General features: G+C 38.1%; 1 protein-coding gene across 6 annotated transcripts in view; it reads right to left on the reverse strand.

Annotated features, from left to right (window-relative positions):
* Positions 1-19959, reverse strand: part of CHD9 (chromodomain helicase DNA binding protein 9) — a 244279-nt gene that overhangs the window by 165287 nt on the left and 59033 nt on the right. The window lies entirely within an intron of this gene.

The raw sequence follows: 19959 nt of genomic DNA on the forward strand, positions 1-19959 counted from the left end.
AATTCTACTTTGGCAAGTATTTGTAAGGCAGATTTGATTATACACTACACAAGTGTTATACTGCATATTAAAATAACTTCCATATAAATGCAACATGTTTTTATTATCACTGATAACTCTAAACGATGTTAGAATTGAGGAAGAGTTTGCTTTAGAATGTCACATGACAATTAGAAAATATTAGTGGAATATTAATGACAATCAGAACTTAAAATTCAGTTTATCTAGAATTTTTAGTCTTAGTTTTTAAAAAGTAGGAAGACTTCAATAAATATTAATAGAAAAGGTGTGAATATTAAATTCGTAAGGAATAAATATTGCTCTTCAATTATTTGGAGCTGATCATTTTTTCATTTTAGGGCCGCACATACAGCCCATGGAAGTGCCTGGTCTAGGGATCAAATCAGAGCTGCAGCTGCCGGCCTACACCATAGTGAGAATGCCGGTTCAATCCCTAGCCTCGATCAGTGGGTTAAGGATCCAGTGTTGCCATGAGCTGTGGTGTAGGTCACAGGCGTGGCTGGGATCTGACATGGCTGTGGCTGGCAGCTGTAGCTCTGATTTGACCCCCCAGCCTGGGAACTTCCACATGCCACAGGTATGGCCCTAAAAAGCAAAAACAAAAAACAAACAAACAAAAACAACCCAGCAGAATGGCAGGAATAAGCTCTTCCTTATCTTTTTATATATTTATTATTATCTTTTTTTTTTGTCTTTTCTAGGGCCGCACCTGTGGCATATGGAAGTTCCCAGGCTAAGAGTCTAATGGGAGCTGTAGCCGCCGGCCTACACCACAACCACAGCAATGCCAGAACCAAGCCATATCTTCGACCTACACCACAGCTCACAGCAATGCCAGATCCTTAACCCACTGAGCAAGGCCAGGGATCAAACCTGCAACCTCATGGTTCCTAGTCGGATTCGTTAACCATTGAGGCACGACAGGAACTCCCCTCACTACTTACTTTAAATGTAAATGAATTAAATTCTCTAATTCAAAGGAAGATACATCAGAATGGTTAAAAACAAAAATACAATCCACTAAGATCCTCAGAAGAGAAGAGAAAAGTAGATCTAGAAATCAAAATAAAAACCTGGTTAGGAGGAGTACAGTTGCCTTCCTCTTTTAATCCTTACTGGATTCAGAACATAGCATTCCTTTTTACCTTTTAAAGGATCAGCTCTTGCAGTCCCCCATCGTGGCTCAACAGGTTAAGACCCCGACACAGTTGTCCATGAGGATGTGGGTTTGATCCCAGCTTTGCTCAGTGGGTTAAGGATCTGATGTTGCCACAATCTGTGACATAGGTCACAGACATGGCTTGGATTTGGCACTGAAGTGACTTATTTTTTTATTTCATTTTCTTTTATTTTTTTTTATCTTTTCTAGGGCTGCACCTGTGGCATATGGAGATCCCAGGCTAGAGGTCTAATCAAAGCTGTAGCCACTGGCCTACACCACAGCCACAGCAATGTGGGATCCAAGCCTACACCACACCTCACGGCAACGCCGGATCCTTAACCCACTGAGCAAGGCCAGGGATCGAACCTACAACCTCATGGTTCCTAGTCGGATTCGTTAATCACTGAGCCACAACAGGAACTCCAAGACTCACTTTAAATATAAAATCACAAAGAGGCTAAAGATGAAAGAATAGAAAAAGACATCCCATGTGAATAATAATCAAAAGAGCTGCAGTGGCCTCATTTTTATTAAACAACAGATTTTAATTCAAAAACACAATACTTTTTTTTTTTCCTCTTTAGGGCCACACTGTGGCATACAGAAGTTCTGGGGCTAGTGATGCAATCAGAGCTGCAGCTGCCAGCTATGCCACAGCCACTGCAACACCAAACCCAAGCCACATCTGTGACCTACTCTGCAGCTTGTGGCAACACTGGATCCTTAACCCACTGAGTGAGGCCACGGATTGAACCTGCATCCTTGAGGATACTAATCGAGTCTTTAACCCACTGAGCCACAAAAGAAATGCCCTAGAGTCACACAATTTATGCAGCAAATATACACAGAATTGAAGGAAGAAACAGTTCTATAATAATAGTTGGAGACTTCAATATCCTATGTTCAATACTGGATAGAACAACCACACAAAAAATAAGGAAACAGGATTTGAACACCATAAACCAATTAGATCTAAAATATATACACAAACACTGCACCCAACAATACCACAACATTAGTCTTCTCAAATGCATGTGAAACACTCTCCAGGACAGACCATATAGTAGGCCACAAAACAATTTTTAATACATTTTAAAAGACAAAGTATACAAAGTATTTTTCTGACACCAATGGAATAAATTTGGGAATCAATAATAGAAACAAAACTGGAAAACTCACAAATATATGGAAACTAAACAAAACACTCTTAAACAACCAATGCATCAAAGAAAAATAATGAGGGAAATTAGAAGATGCTTTCATGTGAATGAAAATGAAAACACAGCAATAGCAAAACTTATGCTATGCAGCAAACAATCAAAACGTGTATCTGTAAACAACTACAATAAAATAGAAAGCTCTTAACTCAACAACCTACCAGTACACCTTAAGGAAATAAAAAAGAAGAGCAAACAAACCCAAAGTCAGCAGAAGGAAAAAAATAATAAAGATTAGAGGAGAGATAAATCATTCAGAGAAGAGAAAAGCAACAGAGGGCGAAAAAGAAAATCAATGAAACTGATAAACCTTTAGCCAGACTGGCTTAGAAAAAAGAGAGAAGATCCAAATACTTAAAACAGGAAAACAAGAGAGGAAATTAGTAAGACTTTACATAAATTATGATTATAAAAGGATAGTATGAACAACTGTATACCAACAAATTGGATAACCTAGATGAAATGGACAAGCTACCACACAAACTACCAAAACTCACACAAAAAGAAACAGAAAATGTAGGGACTTCCCTGGTGGCTCAGCAGGTTAAGGATCCAGCATTGTCACTGCTGTGGCTAGGGTCACCACTGTGGCAGGGTTCAATCCCTGGCCAAAAGAAAAGAAAGAAAAAAAGAAATAGAACATCTAAATAGATCTGTAACAACTAAGGAGATTGAATCTGTAATCCAAAACTTTCCAACAAATGAATTGAGCAAGATAGTTTTAATGGTGAATTTTACCAAATATTTAAAGAATTGAAACCAATCTTACTCAAACTCTTCCACAAAGTAAAAAGGTGGGAACACTTTCTAACTCATTCTAAGATAACATTACCCTGACAGTGGAGCCAAAGACACTATTAAAACAAACAAACAAAAAACAAAAACAAAAAACTACAGTTCTCTTGTGGTGCAGGAGGTAAAAGGATCTGGCAGTGTCACTGCAATGGCTTGGGAAAACAAAACAAAACAAACAAAAACCTACCCAAAAAAAAGAAGACTAATAACTCTCATGAATATAAAGAAATCATCAACTGTTGGAGCAGGAGGGAGTGCGATGGACTGGGAATGTGGGGTTAATAGATGCAAGCTCTTGCCTTTGGAATGGATAAGCAATGAGATCCTGCTGTAGAGCACTGGGAACTCTATCTAGTCACTTATGATGGAGCAGGATAATGTGAGAAAAAGAATGTATGTATGTGTGTGTGACTGGGTCACTTTGCTGTACAGCAGAAAATTGACAGAACACTGTAAATCAGCTGTAACAGAAAAAATTAAAATTATTTAAAAAAAGAAATCATCAACAAAATATCCAGCATATTACACACACTCACATACACATATACAACATACACACACATCATGACCAAGTGGGACTTATCCTAGGTATATAAAGGTAATTAACATAAAAAATAAGTCAATATCATAAGTCATATTAATAAAATGAAGGAAACACACATCATTATCTCAACTGATGCAGAAAAAGCATTTGACAAAATCTAACAACTTTCCTGATAAAAACACTCAGTAAAACAGAAGTAGAAAGGAACTTCCCCAATTTGATAACAGCCACATAAGAACAACTTACAGCTACATCATATTCAATGGAAAAAGAACAAAACCTTTTGTCCCAATATTTGCAATAAGACCAGAATGCCCACTTTCACCACTTCTACTCAACATAGCACTGGAAAATCCAGCCAGACAAAACAGGCAAAAAAGTAAAATAAAAGACATCCAAAGTGGAAAGAAAGAAGCACAACTATCTCTATTCACAGATACCATGATCATATAGAAAACTATAAATACACACACACACAGAGCTACTAAATGTTTTTAAATTGAGGAATACAAATCTATGCAAAAAACAATCAGATGTATTTCTATGAGATAGCAATCACCATTTCCAAAAAGGAAATAAAGAAAACAATTTCATTTACAATAGCATTTTTAAAAATACTTAGGAATAAATTTAATGAAGGCCACATAAGATTTGGATACTGAAGACTACAAAACATTGTCAAAAGGAATTAAAGTACATCTAAATAAATGGATAATGAAATCTAAATAAATCAGGAGTTCCTGTTGCAGCACAGCAGAAACGAATCTGACTAGGAACCATGAGGTTGCGGGTTAGATCCCTGGCCTCAATCAGTGGGTTAAGGATCCAGGTGTTTCTGTGAGCTGTGGTATAGTTGCAGATGTGGCTCAGATCTGATGTTGCTGTGGCTTTGGCATAGGCCAGGAGCTGTAGCTCTAATTCAACCCTTAGCCTGGGAACCTCCATATGTAGCAGGTGTGGTCCTAAGAAGCAAAAAAAGAAAAGAAAACAAATCTAAATAAAATCAAAGACATAAATTGAAACACTTAACATTGTTAGGATGACAATACTACTCAAAGTGACCTACAGATTCAGTGCAATTCTTATCAAAATCCCTACAGTTTTTGCAGAAATTTATATGGAATTTCAAGGGACCCAGAATAGTCAAAACAATCTTGAAAAATACGAACAAAGTTGGAAGACTCACATTTCTCAATTTCCAAACTTACTACAAAACTACAATTATGAAAACAGTGTGGTATTGACAAGTATAGACATTAGGGACCAAAGGAATGTAACTGAAAGCCCAGGAAAAATATCCTCACACCTATGGTCAACTGATTTTTGACAAGGGTGTCAAGACCATGCAATGTGGAAAAATGATCTCTTCCACAAGAGATGCTGGGAAAACTGAAAACCCATCTGCAAGAGAATGAAAATGAACCTATACCTTACACCATATAAAAAAATTAATTCAAACAGACCAAAGACCTAAATTTTATTTTATTTTTATTTTTTGTCTTTTTGCCATTTCTTGGGCCGCTCTCATGGCACATGGAGGTTCCCAAGCTAGGGGTCCAATTGGAGCTGTATCCACCAGCCTATACCAGAGCCACAGCAACACGGGATCCAAGCCGTGTCTGCGACCTACAACGCAGCTCATGGCAACATCGGATCTTTAACCCAAGACCTAAATTTTAAAAGGTAGACATTCCTGCTGTAGCTCAACAGGTTAAGAATATGACTAGCATCCATGAGGATGTGGATTCAATCCCTGGCCTTGCTCAGTGGCTTAAGGATCGGGCATTGCCGCAAGCTGTGGTGTAGGTTGCAGGCACAGCTCTGATCTGGCATGGCTGTAGTTATGATGAAGTCTGGAAGCTGCAGCTCCAATTCGACCCCTAACTTGGAACTTCCATATGCCACAGGTGCAGCCCTAGAAAATAAAAATAATACATTAAATTTAAAAGGCTAAAACTATAAAACTCTGGAGTTTCCCAGATTTAATGCAATCCCTATGAAACTACCCATGACATTTTCACAGAACTAGAACAAACAACCCAAAAATTTATATGGAACCATAAAAGACCCATAATTGCCAAAGCAATCCTGAGGGGGTGGGGGGGGAAAGCAGGAGGACTAGTTCTCCCAGATTTCAGACAATATTAAAAAGCTACAGTAATCAAGACAGTGTGGTACTGGTACCAAAACAGACATAAGAACCCAGAGAACAGAATAGAGCCCAGAAATAAACCCAGACACCTACTGTCAATTAATCTTCAACAAAGGAGGGAAGAATATAAATTGGGAAAAGTCTCTCCTGCAAGTGGTGCTGGGAAAACTGGACAGCTGCATGTAAATCAATGAAACTAGAACACACCCTCATACCATGCACAAAAATACACTCACAATGGCTTAAAGACTTAAACGTAAGGTAAGACACCATAAAACACCCAGAAGAGAACATAGGCAAAACATTCTCTGACATTAACCATACAAATGCTTTCATAGGTCAGCCTCCCAAGGCAATAGAAATAAAAACAAAAATAAACCAAAGGAACCTAATCAAACTTACAAGCTTTTGCACAACAAAGGAAACCATTAAAAAAGAAGAAGAAAAAGAAAAAAGAAAGAAAAGACAAGCTATGGAATGGGAGAAAATACTTGCAAATGATGCAACTGACAAGGGCTGAAATCTCCAAAATATACAAACTCATACAACTCAACAGCAAAGACACCAAACAACCCAGTCAAAAAATGGGCAGAAGACCTAAACAGACATACCCCCAAAGACAACATATGGATGGCCAGCAGGCACAAGAAAAAAGGCTCAACATCACTAATTATTAGAGAAATGCAAATAAAAAGTACAATGAGGTACCACCTCACACCAGTCCTAACTGCTATCATTAATAAGTCTACAAATAACAAATGCTGGAGAGAGTGTAGAGAAAAGGGAACCCTCTTACACTGTTGGTGGGAATGTAAATTGCTACAGCCACTATAGAACACAGTATGAAGGTTCCTCAGAAAACTAAATATAAAACTACCATATTATCCAGCAATTCTACTCTTGGGCACATATTCAGACAAAACTTTCATTCAAAAAGATACATGCATCTCAGTGTTCATTGCAGCCAGCACTATTCACCATAGGCAAGACATAAAAGCAATCTAAATGTTCACTGACAAATAAATGGATTAAGAAGATGTGGTACCTACACACAATGAAATACTATTCAGCCCTAAAAAAGAACAAAAGAGGAGTTCCCATTGTGGCTTAGCAGTAACAAACCAATCTAGTATCAACAAGGACATGGGTTTGATCCCTGGCCTCACTCAGTGGGTTAAGGATCCATTGTTGCTGTGAGCTATGGTGTAGGTCACAGATGTGGCTCGGATCTGATGTTGCTGTGGCTGGCACTGCAGGCTGGCACTGCAGCTCTGATTCCACCTCTAGCCTGGGAACTTCCATATGCCATGGGTACAGCCCTAAAAAGACCACCAAAAAAAAAAAGAATAATGCCATTTGCAGCAACATGGATGCAACCAGAGATTCTCATACTAAGTAAGTCAGAAAGAGAAGGACAAATGCAACATGATTATTACTTTATTTATCCACATATTTTAGATATGGAACCTAAAATATGGCACAGACGAACCTATCTATAGAACAGAAACAGACGCACAGACATGGAGAACAGACTCGTGGTTCCCCAGATGGATGCAGAGGGAGCAGGATGGGGTGGGAATTTGGGGTTGGGAGATACAAACTATTATATTTACAATGGATAAGCAATGAGTTTCTGCTGTATAGCACAGGGAACTCTATCCAATCACTTGTGACAGAACATGATAGAAGATAATATGAGAAAAAGAATGTATACATATGTAAGACTGTTCAGCAGAAATTGAAAGAACATTGTAAATCAACTCTAATAAATTTTTTTAATAAAATAAAAAGCTAAAGCTATAAAACTCTGGAGTTCCCTGGTGGCTCAGGGGCTTAAGGATCTGCCATTGTCACTTTTCTGGCTAGGGTTGCTGCTATGTTGGGGGAATTTCCACATGCCACAGGTGCGGGGGAGGGGGGAATAAAACCAAAAACCATAAAACTATTAGAATAAAACACAGAGCACATCTTCATGACTGGATTTTTTTGCCTTAGTATTAGCTAACATTCTACACATTCTACATATTTATCTTGTTTAATGCCTATGTTCCTCAGAAAACATAAGTTCTAGGGAGTTCTTGTTGTGGCCTAGTGGTTAACGAATCCTACTAGGAACTATGAGGTTGGGGGTTCGATCCCTGGCCTCGCTCAGTGGGTTAAGGATCTGCCGTTGCCATGATCTGTGATGTAGGTCACAGACTCGGCTTTGATCCCGAGTTGCTGTGGCTGTGGGGTAGGCTGGCGGCTACAGCTCCCATTAGACCCCTAGCCTGGGAACCTTCATATGCTGCAGAAGCAGCCCTAGAAAAGGCAAAAAAAAAAAAAAAAAAGAAAGAAAGAAAGAAGAAAACCTAAGTTCTAGGAGGTCAGAAATTTGTATCTGATGTATCCTTATGGTATAGTAAGCAGTCAGTAAATACTTTCTCATGGAATATACACACAAAACTTGCTTTTTGGGTTCAGGAGAAGGAATGCTATAAGGCAGAAACTGTTCTTTTAAAAAATCTTAGGTGAAACTTTCTAAAAAATAGCATTACTGGTTATCTGGACATTAAGCTTACGAACCATCTGAAAAAATACTTTTAACTTTTTCCGATTTTACTGAGATATACCTGACATACAGTTTAAAGTTTATAGCATAAGTTTAAGGTTTACAGCATAATGATTTGGCTTACAAATATTACTAAATGGTTATCGCAGTAAGTTTAGAGATCATTCATCATCTCATATAGAGATAAAAAAAATTGAATAGAAAACCTTTATAGTGACGATAACTCTTAGGATTTACTTTTTAACAACTTTCATATATAACATAGAGAAGTGCTGATCATACCTATTATGCTGTACATTATATCACTAGTGCTTATTTATCTTATAACTAGCAGTCTGTACCTTTCAACCACCTTTATCCAAACCCCCTTCCCCCTGGCCCCAATCCCTGCCTCTGGTAACTGCAAATCTGAACCCTGTTTCTATTTTATTTCATTTTATTTATTTTTTTTATTATTATTTTGTGTGTGTGTGTGTGTCTTTTCGCTATTTCTTGGGCCATTCCTGCAGCATATGGAGGTTCCCAGGCTAGGGGTCAAATCAGAGCTGTAGCCACTGGCCTATGCCAGAGCCACAGCAACGTGGGATCCGAGCCGCATCTGCAACCTACACCACAGCTCACGGCAATGCCGGATCCTTAACCCACTGAGTGAGGCCAGGGACCGAACCCGCAACCTCATGGTTCCTAGTCGGATTCGTTAACCACTGTGCCACAATGGGAACTCCCGAACCCTGTTTCTATGAGTTTTTTGGATGTTTATTTTTGAAGTATAACTGACCTACAACACTGTATTAGTTCCTGTTATACAACAGTGATTTTTTTCCATTCACCTCAAAATGACCACAGTTAAGTCTAGTTATGATGTCATCATACAAAGATATTACTTATTAACTATATTCCCACACTGTATGTTTCTTACCAGTGACATTTATTTTGCAACTGTAAGTCTGTATGTCTTAGTCTCCCTCACCTCCTCTTTCCTCTGGCAACCACCTGTTTTTTCTCTGTATCTATAACTCTTTTTCTGTTTTAGCTGTTTTTTAGACTCCACATAAGTAAAATAATACAGTATTTGTCTTTCTCTGACTTATTTCACTTAGCATAATACCTTCTAGGTCCATTTACATTTTTGCAGAGGGCAAGATGGTATTCTTTTTTATGGCTAATAATACCACATCTTCTTTATCCATTCACCTATTTGGTTGACTATGTCCATGGTACACAGAAGTTCCAGGGCCAGGGACTGAACCAGAGCCATGAAAATGCCACATAGTTATGCTACAGATCACCAGGGAAGTCTGATCCATTCATCTCTTGATGCGTACCTGGGCTGCTTCCATATCTTGGCTACTGTAAGTAATGCTACAATGAACATAGTGCATATTTTTCTAATTCTCAGTCTGTTCCCTCACCAGACCATCACATTGCAAGGTTGTTGCAGCATTCAGAAGAATATATTCGAAGCCTAAAACATAGTGTTAAGTACTCAATAAATATGAATTTCCTTCTCAATGATCTAAAGAATCAGGAACTTAGATCAAGATTCTACAAATGTCCATTGTGGCTCAGCAGTTTAAGAACCCAACACAGTGTCCTTGAGCATGTGGATTCTATCCCTGGCCTCGCTCAGTGGGTTAAGGATCTGGCTTTGTCACAAGCCCCCAGTGTAGGTCTAACATGCAGCTCAAATTCAGAATGGCTGTGGCTGCGGCGTAGGCCTCAGCCATAGCTCCTTATTAGACCCCTAGCCTGGCAAAAAAGATTCTATGCTGACTTACTGAAAAATTACTAAGAGCCTGTTACATCTGATTATACTTAGTTTCCAATTCATTAAAAAAAATATGTACTAACCAACAGTATCATCAATACACCTAAACTTCTCTTTGCCCTCCCCAACATATATGCTTTTATTTTCTTGCAAAAGATATCAATGCCTCTCAGCTCTCATTTGCTTCCATCCCCCATAGGTAATTCATGGTTAAACCACCCTGAAATGTTGCTTGAATTCATCAAATTTTTTTCACATCTCCATTAATAAATACAGAAAGTTCCCTTAGCCTGCAAGATTGCTTCCCACCACCCTCATTCTATCACTTGATAATGCTTCTGATATTAAAGTTCTACCATCTCTAGAAAGCTAGTACATGTATGTACACACACACACACACACACACACACACACACACACACACATACACACACACACACACACACACGCTCCTCTCAAGCATTCATTTTTTTTTTGTATTCAACACCTTAAACACTGTATAATCATCCGTGGTCTACTTTTCTCTTTCTCCTACTAAACGAGACGAGTGCTTAAAACAGTTCTTTTTCATCTTTACCTACTAGTTTAACTCCCAACACATAGTAAACTTAAATGTTTTCAAGAATTCAAGGTCATAGTATAAAACAAAACAAAACCTCTTGAACCTAAGAGTTACCCCCAAAATTGAGATTCAAAAGCATTCTTTTAAGCAACAATGTATCGCTTTTATGCCTCCATTGAACTGTACACTTAAAAATGGTTAAAATAGTAAATTTTATGTAATATATATTTACCCACCATACACACACAAGAATGCCTCAGAGATCCAATCTGAAGCTTAATTTCCAGTTACCCCTCAAAGAATCCTACTTTCACTGATAAGTCATTCCACTAGGGCCCTATAGCATAGTGCTTAAAAGCAATGGTTCTGCAGTTTTCCTGTGGCACAGTGAATCAAGGATCTGGCATTGTCACTGTAGTGGCTCAGGTTACTGCTGTGGCACAGATTTGATCCCAGGCACAGAAACTTCCACATGCCATGCGTGTGGAAAAAAAAAAAAAAGTAAGGGCAAGTCATTTAATCATTTTGAGGCTCAGTTTCTTCCTCCGTAAAGTAGGGATAGTAATAGTACTGATCTTACAGAACTGTAGTAAAATTATCCAAATAAACCACTGTGTAAACTGTGCCCCCTAGATTACTGGGTAATCCTTAGCCAGTGAAAGGAAAAAAGGGCTTTAGACTTCCCTCTCCCACATTTCCTCCTCTACAAAAGATTTTACTCTGAATATTCTTTTCTTTATTTTACAGATTGAGCTTTCAAGATGGATTTTTTAAAAACAAAGGATTTCCTGGTTTAAAAGAACTAAAACCAATAATATAACTAGCACTCAACTAAGGCTTATATTAACATCTCACTCAGTCTGCAGATCATCATTTACTACTACTTATTTTGTTGGCATTCATACATAATTTAGTGCTGCTCTGCATCTCACAGAAAGGGAAATCTTTATAATCTCACCTCCACTCTTGGCAAAAGCTGACTGGGAATAACTAATTTGGGGCTGATACTGAAAATAGATTGCAAGTTTCCTATTTGCTACTGAAGTCAGGTCAAGTTGCTTAATTGAAATTGTCCTGAATATCAATCATACTCATAACCAAATTAAGTATGTATACATACATATATTCTATTAATGTTAAAAACACAAAATTGATTTAAATGTAGAATTTTCCAAAGTTTGAAATATACAAAAATCTGAGACCCAGATCAACTACCACTGTCTATTCTGCAGGTTTGTTGCAGGGTTTAGAAATACATTCAAAGTTCCTAAAATATAGTAAGTGCCTAATAAATGTAGCTTTTCCTCTCATACCTGTCATCTCTTTTCTGAGTTTCCAAGAACCTACAGTCACTCAAACCTTCCCATGGCTGTTATGCTTCTCTAGATTTCCTCAGCTTCTTTCACTAATCATCTCCAATGCTGTTCTCTCATCACATTCAATACCCTTGTGTCCTTTTTCACTCACTCAACCCATAATACTGTATTAACATCACCACTGTAATTTTTATCTTCTTGCCTCAGTCCAATTCGATTAACATTTTAAATATTTGTAATATTTATAATATTTATTATATGCCTAGCACCTAACCATTACCTTCAGTGCAGTCTCTGCTTTTGTTTAATGTTTAAAATAATTTTCTTACACTTCCAGGCTATCTCTTTGCAGTTATTTTGTGTTTTCTCTCCTCAAACCTTCAATCCTAACTTGCCCACTCTCACCCAAGAACCATTCTGCCTCTTAGTTTTCTGAAGTTTTCCAGTTACATTCACCAATCATCTTTTCAGAAGCATGTATCTGTCTTTGCTTCTATCCCCCTTTTTTTTTTCCTTTGCTTCTATCCCTTTCTTTTATTACTATTTTCAGAAGAGGAAGTATGACTCTTCTCCAAAGATAAATCTTTCACATCTTACTACCTACCATTCCATCCAGCCATTCAAAGGGGCTTATACCCACACACATTCCACCTCCTGGAGGACCTTTCATCACCCCCTGCAACTGCCTGTTTCCTTTCTAACTTTAGGCATCAGCAGATCTCTCCTACTTTAACAAAAATGCACAAATAAAATCACCTTCTTTCTATTCTTCCATTCAGACATATTCCAAAAATAAACTATTACCTCCATTTTTCAAATACCCAACTTGCTTGTAACTTCTTATACTTTAGTTTCTACTCCCATAAAATTACTGCGACTATACTTTCAAAAATGTCTAACCTCCTAAACAAATCCAAGTGTTCTCATTCCCTGTCCCTGACCATTAGGAAAACAAGGGCCAGGAGTTCCTGTCGTGGCTCAGTGGTTAACGAATCCGACTAGGAACCATGAGGTTGCGGGTTCCACTCATGGCCTCACTCAGTGGGTTAAGGATCCAGCGTTGCCATGAGCTGTGGTGTAGGTCGCAGACGCAGCTCGGATCTGGCATTTCTGTGGCTGTGGTGTAGGCTGACGGCTAGAGCTCCGATTAAACCCCTAGCCTGGGAATCTCCAGGAGCCACGAGTGTGGCCCTAAAAAGACAAAAAAAAAAAAAAAAAAAAGAAAAGAAAAGAAAGAAAACAAGGGCCATTACTAAACAGAATGACAGCAAAAGCAAAACTCAAATGAAATCTTCCATGTGAAGCCTCCAATCATCAACACATCCCCATCTATAATAAACTATTTAGGCTTTCCATGTTTAAAGAGCAATGCCTATGAGTTATTCACCTCAGATGCCAGAAGCCATTCTGCCTGACCCATAATTAAAACTGTTTAAAAGTTTTCTGAGGGAGCTCCTGCGTTGGCACAGTGGGTTAAGAATCCGACTGCAGCAGCTTGGGTCACAGTGGAGGTGGGGGTTAGATCCCTGCCACAATGGGTTAAAGGATCTGGTGTTACTGCAGCTAGAATTCAATTCCTGGCAGGGAACTTCCATATGCCATGGGAGTGGCTATATATATACGATTTATACTTTCCTGAATGGCCATCATAATCTAATTTTTTAAAAAACCTAACTGGAGCAAGATAAGCATAAGTAAATAAATACTTATAAATCACCATTTAGAGAAAATGCCATACAAAAAAATGCTGGTAGATATAGGATGGTCTCTGAAAGGACTTAAGTAAACTACTGATTTCAACATACATTCACCAAAGTAGAGTAAATATATTCTTACATTTGGATATGCAGTGAACTCACTAAGTTAGGCAACCTTCTTCAGCTATAAAAGAGACTAAATAAGGGCACCAGATCTATGACCTTAAATTCTTAGATTTGTTTTATGTAAAGCTGCTGATCCTGGGATAGAAGAAAAAAATTCAATAAACAGATATTTAGTTGCCTTTTAAAGATAAACATGGCAAAGATAACACAACTGAGAAAATATACTGAGAAATATACCGAATTTGAGTTGGCTAATTTCTTTTCTTTTTCTTTTTTTTTTTTGTCTTTTGTCTTTTGTTTTTTGAGGGCCGCAACCACAGCATATGAAGGTTCCCAGGCTAGGGGTCTAATCAGAGCTGTAGCCACTGGCCTATGACACAGCCATAGCAATGCCAGACCCGAGCCGCATCTGCAACCTACACCACAGCTCATGGCAATGCCAGATCCTTAACCCACTGAGCAAGTCCAGGGATCGAACCCAACCTCGTGGTTCCTAGTCAGATTCATTTCCACTGTGCCATGATGGGATCTCCTGAATTGGCTAATTTCATGAAAAAAAATTAACTTCTTAAAACTGTAATAAAGAACAAAATTTTAAGATGAAACAAATTTTATGCAATATATATGAAACCTAACTATTATCCTAACCATTTTTCCTTCTTCTTATAAAAGAAGCAACAAGGGAGTTCCTCCTCTGGCACAGTGGGTTAAGAATACAGCACAACTGCAGCTCTAGCTTGAATCTGATTCCTAGCCTGGGAACTTCTCTATGCAGGTGTGGCTAAATAAATAAATAAATAAATAGAATTAACAAGATATATTGCAGTTATTTTTCAGAAGAATAGCCATTGATTTCCAATAGAATAAAATTTAGTACACTTTACATGGTTGCTGCCATAAATTGAAATAACCACTGGACAAGAAAAAAAAAAAACCCCGCAATTCAAACCATGTCCCTTCATAGCAATAACAAAGTTTAAAATTACTGGTTAAAAACGTTTTAAAATATAACAACAACAACAAAACCTTTAAATATTCACTTAATTTGACTTAATTATCCTAAATTATAGCTATTTAGAGTTCCCGTTGGCGCAGCGGAAACGAATACGACTTGGAACCTTGAGACTGTGGGTTCGATCCCTGGCCTCACTCAGTGGGTTAAGGATCTGGCATTGCTGAGTTATGGTGTAGGTTGCAGACACAGGTCGGATCTGGCCTTGCTGTGGCTGTGGTGTAAGCCGGCAGCAACAGCTCCAATTACACCCCTAGTCTGGGAACCTCCATATTCAGAGGATGTGGCCCTAAAAAGACAAAAACAAAAACCAAAATACAAAAAAAACCAAAAACTACAGCTATTTGATAAATAATTGCTACTAATGATCTAAGCTATAATTTTTACCCATAAGCACCAGAGGTTTTATTAAAAATAAATTTAATATCAGGCTGCCTACAAACTAACAATTTTAAACATTGCTAATTTCCTAAGAATATCAAGACTACGACTTTTTTTTTTTAGGGACTCACTCCTAGCATATGGAGGTTCCCAGGCTAGGGGTCAAATCAGAGCTACAGCTGCTGGCCTACACCACAGCCACAGCAATACCAGATCTGAGCCGCATCTGTGACCTACACCACAGCTCACAGCAATGCCAGATCCTTAACCCAATGAGTGAGGCCAGGGATGGAACCTGTGTCCTCATGGATGCTAGTCAGATTCGTTTCCACTGAGGCACAAACGGAACTCCTAGACTACAAAACTTTTATATTCTGTACCATCATCCAAGTAATACATAAACCTATCTAATATTACATTCAAGTTAATTTTTTCTCAAACCTCTATATCTAATATAATGTATATTAAGACACTACTCACAAATAGACTTTCGAAAACTGAAGTACACTGTTAAAAAGATCATTTCAGTTACCAATCTTTCTAACATAAATATGAAAACTATTCCTCTCAAAACACATGCAGTGAACATGTCATAGTGTGGTGTCACACACATAGATAAACCTATCCTGATGGAGGCACCTATCACTCAGATAAAAGGAGTCCCCACCTTCTGAAGCACTTGTCTATGGATGGTATTCAAAATTTGACTTCTCACCCAAACTCCCCCCCAACCCCATCTTCTTCATCTCAGTACATGTCACCACCACCTACCTGGTTCCTCAACCCAGGATGTCATTTTTGACACCTTCCATTTACATCCAGTTCATCATGAAGTTGTTTCCCCACCATTCCCATCTTTTGCCTCTATCAGATCAAATTTTATCTGTACAGGAGTTCCTGTTGTGGCACAACAGAAACAAATCCAACTACTATCCATGAGGATGCAGGTTTGATCCCCCTGGCCTTGCTCAGGGGGTTAAGGATCCATTGTTGCCATGAGCTGTGGTATAGGTCACAGATACGGCTCCAATCCTGTGTTGCTATGGCTGCGGCAGAGACCAGCGGCTGTAGCTCCGATTTGACCCCTAGCCTGGGAACTTCCACATGCCACAGATGTGGCCCTAAAAGCAAAAAAGAAAAAAAAGAAACAAGAAATTTACATATACCCATATATCTCCTTTTCTATTCCCTCAACTCACCAGCTATCCTAGTTCCAGTTACCACCATGTCTTTTTTTTTTTTTTACCACCATGTCTTAAGTCAACTGTAATAGGATGCCTTTGCTTTCAAACCTCCTTTCTCCAATCCATTCTCAAGCAAAGAGATATTTTTAAATTTTAAAGTATATTACTCCTCTGCCTCATAATCTTCAGTAACTGCAATGTCCTTAATAAAATCCAAAAGCCTTTAATATGCTCTGTATGATCTGCTCTCTGCCTCTCATTTCAGCTTGCATGGTTTCCCTCTATAATGCTCCTGCCATCCTAAATTTATTTCTTCCAACACATTAACTTCTTTCTTGCCTTCAGAAGTATTTTTCTCCATTCTAAGAAATGCTTTTCCTATGTGGTTTCTTATTCTTTATGTCCTGACTTAAATATCATCACCTGAAAGACCAGTGACCAAACTAAAATCCTTCCCCTTTTTTCTCTCACAGTACTGATCTTGTCCCTTACTGAATTCATCCCAAGTTGTAATTTTACATTTGATTATTTGCTTGTTCACTGTTTCCACTATTAAACTGTAGATTCTACAAAGGCAGGAACATTATATTACATATAATACATTAATAAACAGATTAAGGGGTCACTTAATAAATCACTCCAATGAATGAATTCATGGATATGCATGACCTAGAGTCCAGAAAACAAATTATAGCTCAAAGTGGCTTCCCCTTCTCTAGGTTTCCCATTGTCACTTCAGCTTTCCAATTGTTTCCAAAAGAGAGGAGCAAAAAGTGTTCCCACAATACAACAGAAGGAATGTCAGGAAATTGTATAGGATTTCAAATAATAATGCTATGATTTCACGGGAAGGAAAAATCCTCAAAGGTTTTAATGACAAGAGATGATTTTATTCACAAGGTAGAACTTGACCTGAGTATTCACAAACCAATAAAATTTAGAAGTGGATTGTATGGGAGTGAAGCCCAAATAAGAAGTAGAGATACAAAGTGTTAGAAGATAGCTATAAAACTGGAATGTGGCAACTTATATTTACAAAGTAGCTAAGTGTAAAAAAGGCTGTCTCCCATTTGTATCCTGTTAAAACATGTTAATCATGGTAAGACCACAACTACAAAACATTTGAAAGTTTACAATAAAGTCTCCTCAGTGTCCATAATTGCTTCCAATTCCAATAATTGTCTTAAAGTTTTGCAAATATTTATGACAACATGCTCCCATAGTTTTCACAAATCATTTTCACTCAGATCAACTACCTCAATTTTCCATATTCTTTTTTCTTTTTTTTTTTTTTTGTCTTTTTGCCTTTGCTAAGGCCGCTCCCACAGCATATGGAGGTTCCCAGGCTAGGGGTCTAATCAGAATTGTAGCCGACAGTCTACACCAGAGCCACACCCATGCCACAGCTCAGGCAACATGGATCCTTAATCCACTGAGTAAGGCCAGGGATTGAACCCACAACCTCATGGTTCCTAGTCGGATTCGTTAACCACTGAGCCACGACGGGGACTCCAATTTTCCATATTCTTACCTACATTCTTTATTCATTATACAGATACCCAATGAAATTTCCCCAGTAGATCTGTTATTTCAATTATAATTATTTTCCTTTATAAACTTGGACTTCTCTAGGACTTCATTTTTTTTCTTCTGTCAAAGTATTGACTTCTTTTCTTCCACTATATTTATATCAATGATTTAAACTCTTCAGAAAATCCAAAATGTTCACATGTACCAAGATTTTTTTTTTTTTTACTATTGGTAAAATGTCAATAGTTTTACTTCTAAATCTGTAGTGCCATTTCAGTTTCTGCCTCTTAAATTTATACAAGAAGCCACTCCTTCAATTCTACCTTGTCTACATAGGTAAATTGCCAAGGTCTAGTTTAATGCCTTATGGAAGGCATTCAGTGATATCAGATAAGGGACTTGGAGTTAAAACTGTCTAAAAGTACTTCCAAGTTGAAAGTGCTATGACTTCAATAATCTTATATTGTCATGGGCTTTTCCCACTGATCACACTGCTTTCTTATCTTTATTCATGCCCACTTGAGTTTATTCTAAAAGTTTTCAGGTTAAGGCCAACTTACCTGAAATACCAATATACCATTATTTTTTTCAAAATCCCTGCCTTTTGTTACACTTAAATCCAAGTATAATTTTTGCATTTCAGAGGAAGCTCTCATGGGATACTTAGAATCACAGAATTGCAAAACTAGAGAAAACTAAGGTTCACACTATTTAAGAAACCAGAAGCAAACCTGGGAGGCAACTACTTTTTGTTTTTTCCCAGATCATTTTATGTTTGTATTATATGATCTACCCTCTACAGGAAACTCCCCAAGGACTGAGACCTGCCAATACTTTGTTGCATACTGTAACAATTTATTTATTTTTTCGTTTTAGGGCTGCACCTGCAGCATATGGAAGTTCCTGAGCTAGGGGTTGAATCAGAGCTGCAGCTGCTGGCCTACTCCACAGCCAGAGTGACGCCAGATCTGAGCTACATCTGCGACCTACCACAGCAGCTTATGGAATCGCCAGATCCTTAATCCCCTGAGCAAGGCCAGGGATTGAACTCATATCCTCACGGATACCAGACAGGTTGTAACCCACTGAGCCACAATGGGAACTCAGACTGTAAATATTTAACATGAAGTGTTAAGGCAACAGAAGCATAACAAGAAAAATCTTGGAAGATACATGGTTTTACTTGCTTGGGGCAACAGACATTTTCCATTTAGCAAATATTTATCAAATACCAATCATGTGGAAGGCTGTGCAACTTGCTATTAGCAAAAAGTCACATTCAAGTTCTATAAATCCAACAGAAAAACGTTCATCCTTTTGCACTGCAAAAACAAAACCCAACAAAAACACACACAACACTCCCTTTGCAATGTGGACTCCTCCCTTGAGTTCACCTTCTGTACATTCAAAGTGTTTGTAGACCCAAAGGTTTTAAGTACTTTAACAATTATGCAGAGTTTAGGTAGAGTAACATTACAAAGACAAGCCCTCTATTCTGTTCACGATCCTGTTGCTACTTAAAGTAGAAATGGAGAGTCTGAAATCAGAGAAAAGGAAAGGGTGAAAAAGTAGAATGCAAAACTGAGAAAGTAAATTGTGATGGTGACTGTATTAATGAAGACAAACTTTATTCATTGGGGGGGGACTGTGAGGTAGTTATGAGTATTTCATATAAATGGATACAATTCACAAGTGTCAAATATCAGTCTTGCAAGAAAGTAACCGTGTAACACTGTTAATATCACAATTTTAAAAATTCTTGTCTACTTTGTTCTGAAGTTTTATTTTCTTTTTAAAGGGGGGGGGGCAAAAAAAAGAAAAAAAAACAAAAAAAAGGAACAAACAGAAACCACTCAGAGCTGGCGACTGCGACAAGCCAATCAAACACCCAGGCTTTCAGGGTCATGCCTGGCTTTGGGATGGATGTCGGCAAAGAGAGTC

This window comes from Phacochoerus africanus, chromosome 8, assembly GCF_016906955.1.
Source record: "Phacochoerus africanus isolate WHEZ1 chromosome 8, ROS_Pafr_v1, whole genome shotgun sequence".
Taxonomy (NCBI): Eukaryota; Metazoa; Chordata; class Mammalia; order Artiodactyla; family Suidae; genus Phacochoerus; species Phacochoerus africanus.